This window comes from Corvus brachyrhynchos, unplaced genomic scaffold, assembly GCF_000691975.1.
Source record: "Corvus brachyrhynchos isolate BGI_N302 unplaced genomic scaffold, ASM69197v1 scaffold48, whole genome shotgun sequence".
Classification (NCBI taxonomy): Eukaryota; Metazoa; Chordata; class Aves; order Passeriformes; family Corvidae; genus Corvus; species Corvus brachyrhynchos.
This window is the reverse complement of record NW_008240027.1, coordinates 749,717-769,684: the sequence shown is the minus strand read 5'-3', so window position 1 is coordinate 769,684 and position 19,968 is coordinate 749,717.

Genomic DNA, 19,968 nt, shown 5'->3' with positions numbered 1-19,968 from the left:
ACTCTTTCCTTCAAGTATTTGGGTGAGAAACTTGGTTAAGTATCACCGAAGTTCTGTTCATTTATCACTGCATGTGCAAGGAGAGCAATGCCATTACCTCTAGGCAAGGGCTGACCCTGTGAAGATGGAAGTTTCAGGGCTGCCCAAGGTCATGAGCATTACAGGCTGCTACAGACCAAAACTTCAAAGCAAACTTCCAGTATTACTTTTAATCCCTGTCACCCTCCATCCTCACGTCTGAGGAAATCTGAGCCTCATCTGAGGCTTGCATTCCTGACCAAATCTATTAAGTAAACTATATCTCAAGGAGATTATTCAAACTACTACAGCACTACTAGGCTCACCAGTAAGAGAGCAAGCCTGGAATCTGTAACCTTTGGCAGTTTTTGGCACTTGATATGTATGTGCATAAGCATGCAAATAGTACACAAAGGCTAGAAAGGTTTTTCCCTTCCCAGCCTCAGATCTGAGTGCCCATTCCACAGCAACTGGTGAGCTGGCACCAGCTCCAGCCCTAGACTCAGACTGGATCCGAATTTAGTACACTGGTTTCAGGCAGACCAGAAACGATAGCAAAACAAACAAAAGCCAAACAAACAAGCAAACAAAAAACAAACCAGGAAGCCCTAATTTCACATCCTTGGCATTGATTTGACAACAGGCAGGTCTTTTTCAGCCCTGGTCTTGATGTCTTACTGGCAGAAAAGTAAGAAGAAACTTATTTTTCAATTTTTTTTTGCTTTCAAAAGCCTAGTAATGTTTAAGTCGGCACTTGCTACACATACAGCCCCCGGGTGACATCTCAGCTTTGAGGTTCAATGTGGAATGTGAAGCTATTACAGTGGGAGGGGAGGAGGGAAGCAGTCATTTTAAAAATCAGACTGACAGCCAGCACTCTGAATGGCAGCAACCAGCAGCTGTCCTGGCTTTGAACTGTAACTGTTTTATTTTAAAAAGTTAGATCAGGAGTATAAACTCCCCATCCCTCTTTAATATTTTTTAATAAATTTCAAAGTGAAGAGTTGTGATAGCCCTGAGTAAAAGCAATCGAAAGAGCTAAAGTTGGCTATGAATCTGGAGAAAGGAAATTTTCTTGTTAAATTTCCAGCAGCAGTGGAAAGAAAATGAGAAAAAGAGAAGGGGAAAAAAAACTAGAAAACCTGGAGTGGGCAAAGGGTCAAGAAGAGAAAGAGAGGAACTAGCTCAGTTTGTTGTTGTTAGAGGACAGCCAGAGTTACCAGCACATTGAGTGCCACTTGTATGTACAGTAGCACTGCTGACATCAGTACACTCAAGAGAGTAAATTCTGTCAGCCCTTGGAATTGTCCCAGCTCCACTGCCACAAGATAACCATGGAGATAGCCTCTGTCAGCAATGCCATTGGGATGTCAGGTAAAAGAAAAAATTCCAGCTCCATCTCAAAAGTCAGTCTTGCTTTTTCCTTTCCCACCCCTCGCAGTGGATCGTCCAGCACCGAGCAGTGTGAGTGATCTGTGCTGGGCACTGCAGATGCCTCTAGGACTGGATGGAATTACATATTCTGGGAGTCATGAAGTGGGAATGTGAAGTTTAAATGGACCTAATATCTTCACTGTGAAATACTGTATGCTAAAAAAAGAGAAATAATGAAACCCTAGGGTTATCCCTGTAACAACTCTTATTTTTTATTTGAAAAACTTAATCAGGAATTCTTATTACTCCCAAACAGTGTTTTAAAATAAAAACCAATCCCTTCCATGCTGCCTTGGGCATACAGTGCTGAAAGTTGCAGATGGAAGTCACTCTTGCAGACAGTGCTTCCTAATCCTGCCAGGAGTTGGAGTGGGGACAAGGAAATCTTCAGGGTAAAATAACGGGAGCAGAGGTCCTGTAGGACAAGAAGATGATGAATTCCAAGGGAGCAAGAAGAGCAAAACATCAGAGGAAGAGATTCTGCGTTAAGGAAGCAGAACAGCAGTGAGGGAAAAGCCTGATGGGAAAACAGAGCAGCAAGAGAGGTGAGGCATAGCAGAGGAGAGCACAGAGCAGCAGAGCCACAGGGCCAAATCTGTAGATAGCTTTGGGAATGCTGGAACCAAAATTGCAGGAAAAGGAGAATAATATAAATACAGTGAATTAGAGGGGAGGTTATAGCTAATAAATTACAAAATGAAGTTTACAATCAGGAACACTTTCTAAGACAGCCTTTTCCATATGTCAGAGCTGCAGAACTGTCACAAGTTATTTGAGATACTACTCGTGGTGCTGCGAGTCACAGTCCACTCTGTCTAGCGTCTTTGTATGATATTGAACAGGTTCTTGTGCTATGTCCACCACAAGTTAGAGCTAAATTGAGCAGCTCCTCCAGGATCAGAACAGGAAAATTTCCTATTTTCATCTACCCAATTTTCTCAAACTTTACTCCTTAGAGGTGATATTTTCTAAGGTTAGGAGACTTCAGTAAAAATTATTCAAGTTCTTCTATGAAAGGGCAGAAAGAAACGTGTGTTTCTACAAAAGAAAAAGGATCCAGCCTTTAGGGATTCTTTAAACAGATGTGGAGCCAGACTAACCACCAAAGAAAGACAAATTCTGAACTGAAAATTGGCCTTGCTGGTTCCCCATGAAGCCCAGCTCATGAGCTTTGACTCTCTTGGTTCCCACTCTGACTTGACTTTGAGTTCAAGTCAAAGATTAGATGTGCAGTCATGTTGTATTTTTGTCCAGTGTTAAACAATGAGTTCCAAAGATAAATTCTCTCTCTGTACCCTATGTACAATTATATCAATGGTTGTCTATCTAGATACAGAGCTAGGCAGGAAGCTAAGGCAGACACCAGCACAGAGATTATAGATAATCACTGTTCATTTACTGATCCTTACCCCCGACAGAATTGTGTAAGTTAATGAGCTCTGAAATATGAGTTTCAAAAAAACTTTCATTTCAATAATATTCTACACCCTCGGGCTCCTATTAAACTTTTTTTGCAACAATAACACCATTCAAACTAACATTCATATGTGAATTACAGTGATACTGCACCCCATGAAAATGCAGAGAAAATGAGATAGAAAAGAAAGCACAGTGTTCAGTCCGCCAGCTATCTTAGCCGCATTCAAATTAATCAGCAACAGCTCCCAAGGACAGGTGAATGGCCCCCAATAAAACTAGAAACTGCATGGCCTTCCACTGTATGCTTGAAAGGAGCAGCTGGAAAGCAGAAAGATCACAAGATTTATTTCTCAAAATTTCTGCCCTGCTCAAAGTGCAGCAAGCACCAGCCTTCTTGAGGGACTTTCTATCAGATTATTGGTATCATCACTCTCCTAAGGAGATACACATACACTCCATGCTGCTCATCATCAGAATTTGCACCAGCAATTCCAAGGTTAACCTGGCCCCAAGCCCGTATGTGACCCACACAGTAGAGACTCATTCACTAAACTGTGCTGTTTCCAGCTTCACCTCACTTGCAGTGAAGCAGCTCCAGAGTTGCTACAAACGCTGTGCAGATATCTCTCCCAGGAAATCCCACGCATAAGATTTGTGGAAAGATCTGACTCACAAATTTATGCCCAATACAGATGGATGAAACCTGCCCTCCCAGCTCAAGCAGGGCCTGTGTCTGAAGTCCTCTAGCAACTTGAACAAGTCAGCTAACAATTAATGAAATTCCAAAAGCTCAGTGGACATCAGTCAGAAGAGAATGGTCAGGCACTTCTGCAATCTGGTTAAGCAGCTACTGAGACACCAACACCATTCAAAATGTGGCTGTAGAGCTCTTTAGAAAACCTGCCTTGCATGTTTTGTACATCATTCATGTACATATTGATTTGGATGCCTATCCAGGAAAGCCACAATCCAAAAATATGAGTTTCATGAGCAAAGAAGGCTAAACCCACAACACAGGACCCTTGCCTACTTCAGCCCCACAAATTTTGAATTCTGATCCCAGTCCAAATGTAATCTGAATTCACCTCTACGCATCAACATCTGCGCTGGAATTTTTGCTGAAGCCTCATGCCATAATGCTGTAAGAAGAATCCAAGATTTCCAAAAGCAATAAGGGTAAGCCAGATCACAGGTGGAAGTGAGATCTGGCCTCTAATTCGTTCCTTGAATTTTAAACCTTCAGGTTACAGGTCTGTTTTGCCTCTGAGCCAGTGAGGAGTTCTGTGTGGCAACGGGAATTTGAGCTGTCTAGTGCTCATCACAGGACCTGGAGGCTTCTTTCCTATTTTCGTCATTTGGCCTTGGATCTCTCTGATTCATAGAATAAAGTAAATGAGACTGAAGGGGATTTTTTAAAGGCTCTGTTATTTCTGTCTCAGCTAATTGTGTAATCCAGTTCTGTGCAATAACAATCACATACGTTTTCTGTACGAGGTTCAGCCTTATACACAAAACCTTTTCAACACAGTTCTTTTAATATCCCTGTGCCTACACAATTCCAGTGCAATCCAACAGAGTGGGCTGGCCAACTCACAACTGGTGGCTGTTGATTTTTTTGTTTGTTTATTTGCAGATCATCAAGAGCATGTGAAGAGTGGGTATGTGTGAAAAGAACTGCAGACTGAGCAGCTTAAAATTGGATTGCTTGAGCAAAAAACACTCTTTTCCTGTTTAAAATTGTTCAGGACTGAATCCTGACCTCAAGGTAAAGCAGAGAAAACTGAACTTGAAAAGGATGAGATCTTCAACTCTTTGAAAAAAGGAGCAGCTTCTATTTATAGGAGCAGGTTCTTCTCTCCCAAGGCAAAGGACTCCAGAAACATCATTCTGCACTGCAGCCCTATAACTGTTGGGGTAACCTTTGTATCTGCACTGTCTGCAATCAGTCTGATCACCACTGTCTGCATGTCTTGCCCACTCTATTTCAGAAGTTCTGGTAAGGACTGTACAGAGAAATATCTCTGAAGTCAACAGCCCCACACAGCTGATCCCGTCTGGTTCTGATGGCTTCTGCAAATCCAGGGATTTGAAAGCCTCTCTTCTAATGCTTACCTAGAATAATGGGTGGTCAGAGAAGCACTGTGGCTTGGAAAGAAAAACATAAAGAAGTTAAATGCTCTTTCTTCCCAGCAAGGCTTGTATTAGCTTTGCAGTGAATAATAATTATGGTATCTCAGAGCAATTACAAGCAAAGAATCTCAAAACGGAAGCAAGAGGCCATTTTCAGGTAAGAAGTCCTGACCAGCCTCAGTGGGCTTCTCCCTCACTGACAGGTGATTCAGCATGGAGAGCCCCCCTGGGCACAGGGTAAAAACTCTGAACACCTCCTTTCCTGAGGGAACAGAGCAAGCCAGAAACTTCTGTGGAGGAAGAGCTGGAGAATTGTGCCAGAAAATCAGCAAGTTTCAGTCCACCTGAAGCTCAGCTGTCTCCTGGCCCCGTCTCTGGTGACATGGGGTGAACCAGTCCCACAGACCCAGCAAACATGGTCAGGCTGTTCCCCACATCTCCAGCGAGTCCTGGAGCTGGAGCCAAGGCAGGCTCTGCAGAGATTTACAGCATGGACAGTGGGTGAGGCTGGAAAGTGGGCCCTGACTACAATTAACTGAGTGCCTGAGGGACTCTGTCTCAGCGAGAGCACGTTAATCCAATTCTAAAGTGCAGGAGTGCTCTAACAGTGCTCTTTAATCAGGTTGAGATGACCTATCAGAAAATGGGAGATGACTGTGGATAAATGGTCCATATGCTGAATACCAAGGCATTTAATGAAAAATATTCCTAATAGAAAAATTTTCCATGCTCAATATTTTTCATTGACTACTTTTTTACAATTTTACCCATTTAATAGCAACTCTCATTAAGTTATTTTCTACGTAATATCAACTGAAAATCATTTATTTCCTGCTCCAAACAGCAATTAATGCCAATTATTTTACACAGCACCATGAACTGCTACAGATTTTTCAATTTCCCACTCAGCTTCTCTACATAATTTTTTATTTTTTTAGTTTAGTTTCATAATTTTCAACTATTTGAAACAAGAGGCTGAAGTGGTGATTTAGTCTTTTTTGGCAAAAGTAGTTGAAAAGGCCCAACTATTAAAGCAACAAGAATCTTAAAAGAAAAAATAAGAAAGATGCATCATTGCCTTGCTGACTTTGATTTTAACTTAGGAAATGTCAATACTCATAACAGAAAATCCAAGGCAGAGCTGTGTTATACTGCAATGGACATAATGGCCTTTTTTTTATGTTACAAATACAAGTTTCTTACATTGTACTGTTCCTGTGAGGGGGTGGCAAATTTGAGACCCCCCAGGACTGCTTTCTCTCTTGATGGCAGTAAATGCTACACCTTAAAGATTTCTTGATTGCAGGGTCAAGGTCAGAGCTCTGATGTGCAGAGATTGGATGCAAGGAGAGATCCCAGAAAGAATTAATTCTTTCCTTTGATTTAGCTCTAGTCTAACATGCTTAAGGTTGAAGAAGGACCAGCACCATCTGACAATTTCCTGAAAGTTTACTTTTTTTTTCCATGAAATTGATTTTGTTGTTACAAGCAATGGAAAGGAACTTGTGGGTTTAGAACATTAACAAATGTTAGGTTTTAATTTAATGAAGACATTTTCACTTTTTTATCAACTTTAATTGTAGAGAGGAAACTTATTTTTCTGGTTTGCTGCAAATGGATTTTGTGAATGCTGTTTCACAGCAGTTAATGCTTCCTTACACTTTACAATCATTAGATCTGGCCTGATCTACTTTTGCCTCCTCCAAATCTGCCAGACTTACACAAGGACCAGAAGAAAATACTCCAGACAATGTCTTATGCAGCAGAGCCTTTGAACTCAACACCTTCTCCTTAATCCTCATATTTCTTGCAGAATTTCACCCTCAGTAACTAAAATAATAGAAAATCCCTCTTCACAAAGTTTTTTTAATCAAATGAAATGATAGATCCATTTTTTGTTCTTGTGGCTAAAGTCCAAAAACACACACTCTGTCAATGGTGTTGAATTTAGCATTTTTGTGATAAAGCTCTTTGAGTTCCTTTTCAAATAAACATGTACAGCTTTAAATGAATAAATCATGCAAATACATGTTAATGTATACATAAATTAACGCAACATAATAAGGAAAATTAAGAAACAAGATTACAAATTTTCTGCACCTCCAAAATATGAGAGTGATATTTGCTTTAGAAAGAACAAACTCATTTAGAGAAAAAGCTTATATAGATACAAACAAACCCAAATCGCCAATGAAAGCTAATTTTATGTTCAGCAAAGAAGGAAGATGTGCTTCCCCCTACAATAGACAAAACCCAATTAAATTAGGCAAACGTAGAAACACAGAAACAAAATTTCACTCAGTAAATAAAATCTCTGAGTTGAATTCTGTTGTCCACTCCATGTTCACAGCCCTCACAAAATGAGTTAGAGATTCTGGGGAACAGCATTTATTGTGTATTAAGAATGGAAGAAGTCAGCAGGAGAATCTGCCTCAAAGATTCAAGTTCTCTGGTAGATTTCTCATGAAAAGCATTTCTTTTCTTTTTCCTGACTTATTATTTCAGTTTCTGTTTTTCAACCTTGAATGTCTTTAAATTAAGACCACAAAAATAGCATTTGGAGAATACTGCTCACAAAACACCACCTCAACATGCGTGCTCCACACGTACGCCCTCTGCGATGGGATGAACTTTTTCAAGTTCTGCCCCTTTGCCTAACTCTGCTCCCAGGACTCATTTCAATGGATGCAGAATTAGGCATTGCTGAGTGTTTTTTAAATTTCTGCACAATCCTGGTTTCTGTTATCACTCTCACCAACAAGGTGCTGTTATTACTAGAGGTGTCGTAAATCTGTGGTTTGTGAGGTTGCAAAGAACTTCTCTCGTTGTCCAAGAGCCACAGACAGTAGTTTTCTAAGATAAACCCAAACTCCAGAACAAGGCTGCCAAGTTTAGAAGAAAAACATCTCTTGATAGATAGCCTACACTGCTGCTTACTGCCACGTATTTGGGGGCTAGTTTCTTAATATTAAGTATATTTTGACAAATTATACTTGGTTAGCAAAGACCAGATTTCTGCTGAATTCTCCTTTCTGTTCACAGGCATCAAACAGTATAATAAAGACTCCTCACAGCTCAGAAATGTTCCACAGAAACATTTGCTTAAATCAGATGTCTTTCACCCTGAGCAACCTTCCTGAGAAGAGCAGAAAATTGAGCCTAAGTCTCCTTGATAGTCATCTGAAGATGGAAGTTTTTATCACAGTCAAGCAGAGTATAAAGTAAGGACACCGATCTGATGCCTCTCATCTGTCTAATGCATTTGCCAGACCCTTATCACTGCACCTGGATGCCACAACTGACTCCATTTACCAGTCAGTTTTGATACACAGACTCATAACATGATTCTCCACATTACCACTTTAAATATCTGATTGCTTATCTGGAATGACAGCCCTGTTAGAACCAATTCATTCTTCACAGTGTCCTGGACCTTGGCCCTTTACTTAAGCTGGAGCGAAGCAGAGCAGATTTTTGTTTGCAGCAGCCTTATGCCTGCTGGTCCTCTGCCCTTCCCAACATGTCAGACTTTACACAAAGGCTTATTTTTATTTTAGGATTTGATTCAGCATTCAAATAGAGCATGTGGAAAAATTCTTACTGCATGAAATGGGAGTTGCTGAGATTCTGATGATTCTTGCACACAGTGGTTAAAAAACAAGCACAACCAAGAACATCCTGGTGCTCTGTCCTCCAAATCACCCAGCTGCCAACCATTTCTTCTGGTGAGTCCAAGGCTAATATTGACATGTCAGAAGTGTTCAGATATATTTCTCCTTCAATATAAAGAATATGTGATTTTCTGACCGACTTCAGTACAGAATTATCAACAAAAATATCAGTACATTAAAGCTGCAAAGTTAACAACCCGTTCTGTGGTTTCTGGAGATGTCAGTAGTTATTATAAATGACTTTCCAGTTAATTACCTGTTTTGAAAATTAAGGAGATTGGGGGTTCACAGCTGCTCCAATAAGTAGCTTCAGTGCCTGCCTCATCCCATTGAGTATGATAAATAATATATTTTCTACCACCCAGACTGCCAGACAGTGGCTGTGTCAAACTCCTCAGAGAGCACACTTTGTCTGCCATGTGTTATAGGCAACATTTATGACAAAAGTAGAAATTAGATGGTGGTTAATCTTGCTTCTCTGTGTCCCATGTGGGGCACAAGCACAGTTGTAGTGTGGCTTGCTGGATGACAGTCAGAAAAAATGATCTCAGCAAATTGTGTGTACATCAGGACACAGCACAAAGAATGGGCTTAGGAAATTATTTTTGGTGAATTGGGCAATGAGGTAGTCTCTTAAAAGAGAAACTAGTTGACAGAAGAGCAAATTTTATTTCCCCTTAAAAGAAAAGCAAGCTTTACATTACAGTTAGATCACAGTGAAGAAGAATGAAATCATACTGCTCTGGGGTTTTTAATTTGCTTCTTATTGCTGCTTAGGCTATTTAGCTTGCAGATCATAATAAACTCTGTTATAATGACAGCACCAAAAGATGGATCTGGCTTATAAAAATACTACTAAAGTAATAGCAGTAAGTTCTGCACTTTAGTTTCTGTGAAATGCAAAAGGAACAATTCTTATTTCAGTTACATGCTTATAAACAAAGTAAATGTGATAGTCACACTGACAAATTAGGGCAAGTGAGATCAGCCCTGGACTTACATGTAGGCTGTCATCACACTGTAACAACACAGGACAGGAATCAAAGTTTTGCCTGAAGAGAAACTCTGAGGGAGTCCTCAGTAAGCTTTACCTGCTTCTAAATGAGATTTGATGCAGATCACGAAGTAACTTAAAGTCAACCCCCAGCTGTGACTTCCCTCTGAACACTTTTTTAAATATATAATTATAGCATGAAGATCATAAGAGGTAGCATAAGTCAAGAGATTCATAATTTTCTAAAGGAATTTGCTGGCTAGAGTTACAGATTCCTTACATCAAAGCACAAGGACAGGTAACACTGGTATCATTTCATTCCTCAGCATCTCCTGTCTAACATACATCACCCCAAAAAAAAGCCCCATTCATGACTAGCAAGGCCATTTTTCATTTAGACTCCTGCTTCCAACAAAACCCTGCATTTGTATCAAGGAATTGGAAGCTGAGGCTACACTTCATATTGGAACTGTCCAAACTTCAATGTTTCTGCCCATGGTTGATGCATTTTACTGAAGCAAATAAACACAATGATGGATCTGAGCACCACGAGGAGCAGCCTGCACATAACGTGTTCTGTCTAAGACTGAATTAAATGTACAATAATGCCTGGTCTGAGAGGTGTTCACTCCTCTTGGGAGTTTCTGAGAGCTCCTGGGAATTCTTTTAGGAGAAGCAGAATTTTCGCTTCACTTTGATGAATCTTTTATTTCCTCACTGATTTTTAATGAAATGCAGGAACTTTAACTCCTAAAAGTTGATAACAGCTGGCATCCTTTTGCTTTCACGCTTCACATCTTTTCATTCTTAAGAGCCTTGCCAATCTTATTTTGACCCCTCAACTCTGTATTTCTTTCTGTCTGTTGATGCAGTGACTGGTTTACCACCACGGAGGAATAGTCATATAGGAGATCACTTGCTGTATAATAAACTTAAAACTTAACATTTCTTTCCAGTTTTGTATAGAATACAGTAATTCCCCAAACATTCAACTTCACATAGGCTAGGCTGGAATAAACAAACCAGCCTCCTGCATTCTCCTCTGAAGATTTTCAAAGGCTCCACAGCACTCGAATCAGGAATCACATTGATTTTCAGTAAATCCTTTCTCCTAATTCCTCTAAAGTGTTTCAGAAAACCTCCTGCAAAAAGCCTCAGAAAACATATGTAGTGCAATCTCAGGGACATGAAACAGAAGGTGATGTTAAAAGATTTTAATATTTGCTATACCAGTAGCATGCTGACATAAATACCCAACATAAATTTCTCTGTAGAAAGATACCGGGCTACAGGGCTATAGCTTTACTAAAATGGCCTGCTCATTATCATGAAATCTATTGATCCATTTTCATTAGGTAGAGCTGTCTTTGCCTTCACTGGAAAGATCTAGAAATCATAATCTTTTTTCTTTAATTTCACAATACAAGGCCTTCAGCTAGGATGACAATTTTGGTCTGTAAAACTGTAAATATTTGTCTATTCAAAGGCAGCGTTTATCTTACAAAGGCACACATAGCAGTTTTTCTTCTGACAAGTTCCTTGTTTATTTATTACTCTAATAACAAATAGACTGTCATCCCTGCTGGGCCTCAAAGATGAACTAAATCTGCTGACACAACTGATTGGGAGCGGCTGCAAATTATTTTATTAAAAACTGTGCATTAGCAGATTCATATTGGGGAAAGTGTTTAAATCATAATTCTGCTAGTGGTCTGTATGTTCCATAGTAGCAACATCCAAAGAAGCCAGAAACACTTTTGTAACCCTCAAGTTTATACTGCAGAGTTTGATTTTCATTTTGTCCAAACAGGAGAGAGGCAGTGAAGGGAAGACAGATTTCTTTTGTGTTGAGTGCTCTGTGTGCACACACACCAAGAGTAAAGCGCAGCATCTTAATTAGATGGGTCCAGAGGCCCCGGCAGACAAGGGAGAGTGACAGTCACTGGACATGCTTGATAGCTCTCTCTAAAGCAGAGACTTTCTGGGAAAAGCAAGACAGATCCATACATCTCCAATTTCATAGAGCTGAGCCAACCAGGACGTGATAGGAAAGGACGAGAAGATGGTGAGTAAAGGATCCTCTGCACAGTAGGGAACAGTCCTAAGACACATTATGCCTTACCAGAGGCCCTTCAGCCTCTTGGATAGAATGGACACTGGGGAGAAACCACGTGCCTGACAGTGGTACCTGGCTCCAGAACCACGGGGCCGAGTCAGGGCAAGCCAGCAGAGACCCACCCCATGAGCCACTGAGTAGCGAGGCCCTGGCAATTAGATAACAGCAGCAGTAAGAGGAAAATTGCCAAAGAATTACCACGTAATAGTTCTATTTAGCAGTATCATTCACAGACCCTTCAAATGCAGGACGCAGATGTTTGCATATATGAACAGTCAGGCCTTAAGAGTTTGTGACACTCATTGTCTTGACTGCCTCCCAGGCTTAATGCCTTCTGGGCTCTTACAAAGGTCTCACCCAGAATGAGCTTTTGGAGCACTGGAGATTTAGGAGAGGCACAAGAGAAAGGGAACAGATTAGAAACACATAAAATTAACTCAGCCTTTTTGTAAATCACTTCCTTGTCCCACAGCTGTCACTGGAGCTCACAAAGCTGTGCACTAGAATGAAACCTCTCTTCCCACATTAGTGCCTAGGAGGTGCACAGCATTCCGTCTCCTGGTCCTTAAACGAGGTGCGTCCCCAGCTGGCTGCACACCTCTTCTACCTGGCTTTGTTCACAGGCCCTCCACACCCACTGCCACACATTACTGCCTTCTGCAGCTTGTAAGCTTGGCTACTGTTTCAGCCCAAAAAGCCAGGCTAGCAGAGATGTGCTAATCTCTTCAGACAAGCTGGGCTGTGTGGCAAAGAGAAACTTTTGAGACTGGCATACCTTCAATGAGAAGAGCACTTGTGAGGACAGTGGGATTCTTGTACACCCAGGGGACAATTAAGAACCTGGACGGGAGGAATAAAATGCTGTAAAAAGGCTGCTGTGCTGCTTAGCTCTGGTTGGGGGTGAGGGGGACAGAGACTTGGAGCACCCCACTGAGCCAAGAGTGGCTGCCTGACACACCACCAAGACATATCTGTGTAGAACGAGAGTGAAGTAAGGATTGTTCATCAAAAGGGTCTTCTCTGACCACATGGATTTCCTGGGATAAACCATCCACAATCAAGGAGGTGCTTAACAGCACAAATAAACATTAACATCACTGAAAATGTTTTTCTAGTCCAGATGTTTAGGTACTTGCAGAGAACTCACCTGGGCATCTCTGCATCCTTTAATCTTAAATGTATAGAGGTACCCAAACTTTATGGTGGACGCTGCTCGGAGAGGAATTAGGTGAGACCAACCTCCTGGGCACCTTCTCCCTCCCTGTATTTATTGGCTCCTAAGCTGGACAGGTTCTTACCCTGCACTCTGCACTGTAATAGCTGTTGTAGTCATTTGGTCATGTGGTTTGAGGCATTTCCAAGGAAACCTCTCAGCAATTACTTCTGGAGATGGTAAGCAGTCTTTTAGTATGTCTTAGTATCTCTTCCACATACTTTATATCATAACAATTTATTCTGCAATGTGATTACATGTTGGCATAGACTCTGATTAGGGCTTTAAACAGGAACTAACAGCAGTTATGTTGAATATGTTTTTCATCTGATGATGCACAATACCATTGATTGGATGTAGATTATATTCAGCATTAACTGCAGCTATATAAAAATATCACAAAGAAAAGTCTATCTCATGGCACAGAATACTCTTTAATTGCATGGGTGCTCAGTATATGTTGTGACTTCTGCTTTTTTTTTTTAAATCCTATATACAAGAAAAGTCATGCCTGTAACAGAAATATTAATCCAAGAAATTACCAAGCATTGTTTACTTTTCCTCATAAACTCTGCAGTTTTTTGATTTTCACCCACGCAGTGTCATAAAGCTAAAGTGATAAGGGGAAAAAAAAGCTGGATATGTCATTGTCCAAAGATAAAAGTTTAAAGTTCATCATGTCAGGATTCAGGAAAGGTATTAACTGTTTCTTGCTGACTGCAGATGCACTGCAAAGCTCTGATAATATTTTTTTTCTTCATAATACCCCTTGAAACTCATGTCTTCACTACACCTTGTACTTTTGCCATCCTACAGACTCAGAGCATGTTTAACAGATCTGCATCCCTTGGAGATGAGAAATGTCACTAAATGTCCAATTTATTTGCTCATGATCATGGGGCCTGCAACAGAACAGAACTGGATGAGGACAGGTCTCTAAGTTACTTTCTTATCCCTGGAAACCTAACTGCTGTTGGCTTTCTAGGGCTGAGGAAAGAGGTTAGGAACAGGTATTTTAGACTCTCCGACAGGATTTGATAGGATGTACATGACCAAAAAAGTGAAGAAGCTAACCGTGATATCACTACAAATTCAGGAAAGACTAAGCTGTGCAGAGATTTCTGGCTGAGTTCTCTACACAACCAAAAAGGAAGAAAACGCTGGAAAAGGTTAAGTATTAAAAAGCAGGGTCAGATTCAGTCCTTCCTCAGCACCATCGAAGACAATGAGGATTTGCAGCTGTGGAATGAAGAAAGTATAACCATAGTATGCCTTTGGGAAATTTTTCTAACAAATTCTGTTCCGTTTGTTCCCTTATTGGGCAATTTATTCTTCATTCATTTGAGTGAGAATGAAGGAGTCAACAAGTTAGAAGAAGAGGTAGGAAGGAACTGATCTGATAGGGACAGGACCAAGGGGGAAGATACAGGGAGATCCTGGTCAGTGTTTTGAGAAATACAAAGCAGAATTTCTGTTTCCATTGCAATTACCTACAGCCAGCAATGAAGTCTCCATTTTCCATCAGGCCAGGTCTAGGGTAGAAACTTGTACCTGTGCTGTACCATTCAGAATTCCATCTAAGTCCATGATTTTTTTAAATTTATTTTTTACTTTTCTTATTAACTTAAATCTGAAATATAATCTTGGCTTATATTGGTGCACTTGTAGTTTTGCTCATTACATTTTGGGCGAGGTGTCACCAGGAGTGCTTGGCCCCATAGTTTTATCAGCAAATATTTTTACTTTAATTTAGGCCTTACAAGGTTGAGGAGCACGTCTTTGGTAGATGGAAAAAGAGTGATTATCCACCGTCCTAGAGAATATTCTGATTCATATTACTATCTGCAGGTAGAATCAGTTGCAGGAATTAAAACTGAAATAATTTTAAAGGCACCATCCCATCTAAAAAAAATTTGAAAAAAAAAATTTAAAAGTTTATGTCTTATGAGAAAGTTTCTTTTCATCCTAAGCTCCTGTAACATACTGCTGGTGTTATTTTTGCACTTATAATTGAACCAATTCTTTTCTGAAAATTACATATAGCCAAAAGAGAGCAAAATCAAACAGATAAATGAGTGGAGAGAAGGAAAAAGACTCAGTGATGGTACTGGAAAAAAATTCTATTCATATACAGAAGGGTACAAGCAAGCTGGGGTTTAAGCAAAGTCCATTTAGGTCATGATTTTTGCAGAGAACATTATGAAATGAATATGCGGCAACAGAACAAGAGAAGGAGGGAGTCCAAACCTTCCCCAAACTGTGCCTAATGTATTAGAAAAACTAATGGCTGGTGAACAGTTAGCAGAAAGGAGGACAGCACCTTTTCACACAGAGAAAGTTTAATGCCAAAGCATTAGAGATAAAGGTTTCAATATTCATTGGTGGCATTGTGTCCACTCATAGCAACATGGTCAATGGACCAGAAGGGAATATTTCATTGAGTTTTAACACAGGCAAGGAAATGCCTTTAACATTTTTATATGAATCTCATCCAAGGTAATAAAAAAGCAAAAATGTGGTAGAAGAACAGAAGACCTTGATGTACCCATCAAGAATAGCTCAAGTGGGTTATTATGAATAGGGTTCTGCAAGGATTTTAACCACCATAAAAAGAGTAAACGTGGATAGGCAATTGCAGAAATGTACAGACACTACCAGGATGATATTAGTAAGACAAGAATGAAAGAGACTGATATAGTACACACCCCAGAAAAAATAGAAGTACCATCAAAACAACATGAGCATGTGCACTTACTCTGTTGTTACAAGCCGTTGTTTGGAGGCTGAAAGCTGCCAGTTCCCTGACAGCAGAATGCATTGCTAATCATAGAGCAGGCTGTGCTGGTGGGTTTTCAAATGACAAGTGAAAGTATTCATCTACAGAAGAAAGAAGGTCAAAAGTCAGTGAATTCTTTGCACACTTTAGTTCTTCAGATGTTTGTATGTTTTATTGTTTCTATTTGAACTGTAATGAGCAGCAAACTACACAGAAGACCACTTTTAAGAATGGTCTTCAATGCTGCACTGACCCACAATTTTTTATAAAATTACCTCTTTATATTGTCAATATTCAGAGCAGAACTGATCACCAAAGACCAAATGATCTCTCTACTTCTTATAGTCACATCACTTGAAGGAAGCAATTTTTTCTCCTAATAAAAGCCTATCTAATAACTCTACTACAATAGATCACCTTATTATTTATATATCATGCCTGATACAGTAGTGCCTTGGGGCCCTGCTCATGACGGCGCTAACAGTCCACTGCGACAAGCAGACTTCTCTTTGGACTTGGATTTGCTGTCATCCTTTGTTGGCTACCCGAAGGTTCAATTGCCCTCCTCTTTAAGTAAGGGGCTCTAGAGATGCTCTGAACTGTAGCAGAGAGTTGGATCCATTGTTCCTTGACACCTTCTCTTAATTTTCCAGCCACAGACCTTTCAAATTTAATCATGTCAATTTTCTACTTCCTCTTTCCTGGTCCTCAGGAGAAGTTTCTTCAACTGATCACATGATAAAAACTGTATTAAATACTCTGGATAATTTATAAACAAAATTTTAGTGTCCATCATATGTCCTGAGGTTCATCCACATATACCACAAAGAAGCATCAATCCACAGACTATGAAGGGAGACACACATGGCTAAATACATCCTCTAGAGTGCATATAGTCGGGAAAATAATCTCTGTGACAGGATACAAGAATTCAGACACACTGAACGCCATTTCACAAATGTACAGGTTACACTGAATTATAGAGACATACCAGACTCAGAAGAATTTTAGAAAGCTGCAAGAGAAAACAGTCTAGATGTCTGAATTAATTATCTGACCTCTGCTTGGAATATGTCATATTCCTGTCATTTCATTTCATTAAAAGACTGTATAATCATGAACATAATCGTAAATGCAATGTTTAAGGAAAATCTGATTTGAACCTTTGTACTTGGGTCATGTGTAACGTAATTCAGTTTTACTCTCTTCTTAATGTGACTCATACACGGATCTGCTTCACAAAAATATAAAACATGGAGAAAAAAATCTCTATTCCAGAGAAACAGTAACTTTTTAATCAAAACATTTAAAATAAAATGGGTAAGGTCACTAATCACATCACAATACCATGTTACCTAATTGGACACAGAAATGCTGACATTTTGTAGGACTAGACTGTAGCATGCATGACAAAATTACATCACTCTGATGGCAGCACTGGAGGTATAAGCCTTTTTTCGAAATTAATTAATTCTTTTTTGCTGAAATACATTTGAAAACGTCCTTGGCCCACTACAATAGACTTACAAGAAAAACCCTGGAACTGAAGTAACTCTGACTTTGTTGTTGACTTTTGCTCTACTTTGCTGATGGAATATCATTGCCCTGTGTGTACTCAGATGATCATTCATGCTCATTTGTGATCAGTTAAAGTATCTTCACCATTTCAATGCAATAAATATCAGCCTATGTTGTACAAGTCAGCAGGGATTGCTAGGAATATATCAGTCTGAATGAACAAGACTAATATTAATAACAGGATATAGCACTAATCATTCTTCTCTCCTTTCTTGCAGGATTGGTTCTTCCATTTTTTTTTTTTTATTTAGAGACATTGCTTACATAAGTTTTGTTTGTGCTTGTCTTTCAAAGGCTTGCATTGCATTCTGAAAAAAGTTACTCCCTTTACTCAGCATTTGATATTTATAGCCACACTTCACAAAGCTTTTGTTAAAGACCTCCTGCACCTATCACAAGTCTGTAGGAGAACGTTGTTTATGAACTTGAAATAATAGAGACACACCAGGGTGGCTTCCTTTTAGACAACATATGGATATACTGCAGTACTACGGATCATTTGCCACAATTAATAGAGCTAGCCAATATAAAGAAAGGGCAACTGGCAAAAAAATATGTCTTTTAAGGTTTTGCTCCAAATTGGATTGAAATGAAGATTTGACACTTTCAAAAAAATTGCATTTTGAAAGGACTGAAACATGACATTTCTTAGATTCACCTGGAAAAAACCATAGGAGCCAGCAACGTGAAAGGAACAAGAATGGCCCTCGGTCCTGTGCAGTGTCATTCTACTCAGTGTGTTCACAGCCCTCTGCTTTGGGAAAGGTTGCCTGGGCATACTTCACTTGGGCACAAAGTGAAATTCGGGGTGAACTGACCATTATGAAAAAGCTGCCCTGCAACTGCAGACTGGGAGCACCTCAAAGAACTCCAGGCCCCAAGCTGCAGGTCACACCTCATGAGGTTGCCTTCCTAAGTAGAGTTTTCACACTCCTTGTTTCAGATGGTGTTGCAGGAGGGCACCTGGAAGCCCTGGAAGGCTGTGCTAGAGCTGCAAGCCCTGCAAACACCCCAACCTTGCAACAGCCCCACTGCATGGGGACCGCTTAGATCAACCACAGCATGGCTTGCTCAGCTCAACCTCACAAGATGTAGCCATAGTATTTCCAGAGTGCGTGGCTCTAGGACAAGTTAAAAAGAAAAGCACAGGTCTGTAGCCTTGGAAAACTTGTTCTGCATAAAGGAGTCCTTGACCCTTAAGAGACAAGGTCTGAACAGCAGCTGCCACAGCATTCACAGCTTCAGAGCAGCAAGCCTGGAGCTGCAGATCCTGGAAGCACCTCTGGATGTGGGCAGCATGCTCTTCCTGTATCAAATACAAAGTACTTCCAATAGCCATGGACACTGGGACACCCCACCTGAGAGCTGCACAGAGAATGGCAGGGAATTTTCAGCCCCACTCTTTTTGCAGCTCATGAAAGGCGCCTCATTGTTCAGGCAACAAACATGAATCCCCAGCCTTCTGTTGAGTAAACGTTTTGAAAACAGGAAACTAAATGCCTACTATAAGACTTTAATGTTTCAAACATCATGATGAAAAATAGAAGCAATGTTACTTCCTGCAGAGGTGAGACAGAAATAAATCAGGGGAGTAATTTATTTCAAAGGTCTCTATGCTTACCTCTCCCTGTCTCCTAACTGGGATACCAATCTTACTGGCTGAAACCAAAAATATAGTCAAGGGAAAAATGTCCACAAAATGCTTGAAATAGTCCAAATGAATGTAAAGTCTGATGGGTTTAGAATTGGCTCTGACAGTTTTGTATTACATGACAGCGCTACGTGTTAATTTTCATTTTTGTTTGCATTTCTTGTCACAGTTAGGACCAAATTCTCCCTAAGCCAGAGCTACCTTAGCAGCTTGACTCTGATCTGTTGGAAACCAATGGCAATTGGTGGTGGACAGAGTGCTTCTCTCTGTCATGAAGAGGCACAGCACCTGCCACAGGACCAGAGGGCACACTTCATGCCAGAACCTCCAGATAATCTGTGCCAGGGAGGAGAGAAATCACAATATAGAGCATGCATCTTTGGGATACACTTGGGTAATGGGCTGCACTTGTTCTGTCACTTTCCATTACTGAGTCCTGTAGTCATTCACACAATCTGCTGTATTTTGCCTTGCCTAAAAAGCAACAGGTTATTTTAAGTTGTTATATTTATTTCAGATTAAGAAAGCAATAAATCAAGAGAGTGGCAAAGGTTTTATAAGTGAACACAAAGTGAATTGCTATATAAGAGGGAAAGCCAGACAACTCTGAAATGCAATAAAAAGGACTTACAGAGGAGATTGCCTGTTGCTTGTTAAGCACAGCAACTGGTAACAGTTTGCTTTTATCAAAATACATGATTTTTGAACAATGAAATCTGACAGAACCATCCTAAAACATCCAGAAATGTTCTGCCCAGATTCCCTTCTTATGTCCACTATATACAATTATTGTCTGGCTCTGCAAGAGAGAATGTTTAAAGATTAAAAAGTGCAGTGCGCAGAAAAATGAGACTTAAGAATGACATCATCAAACACACCACAAAATGAGGCAGAATTACTAAAGGATTCCCTGGAGCAACCACAAGTCCTGCTGAGAACGTTCCTGCTGGGGCTCCCTAATTAATGTA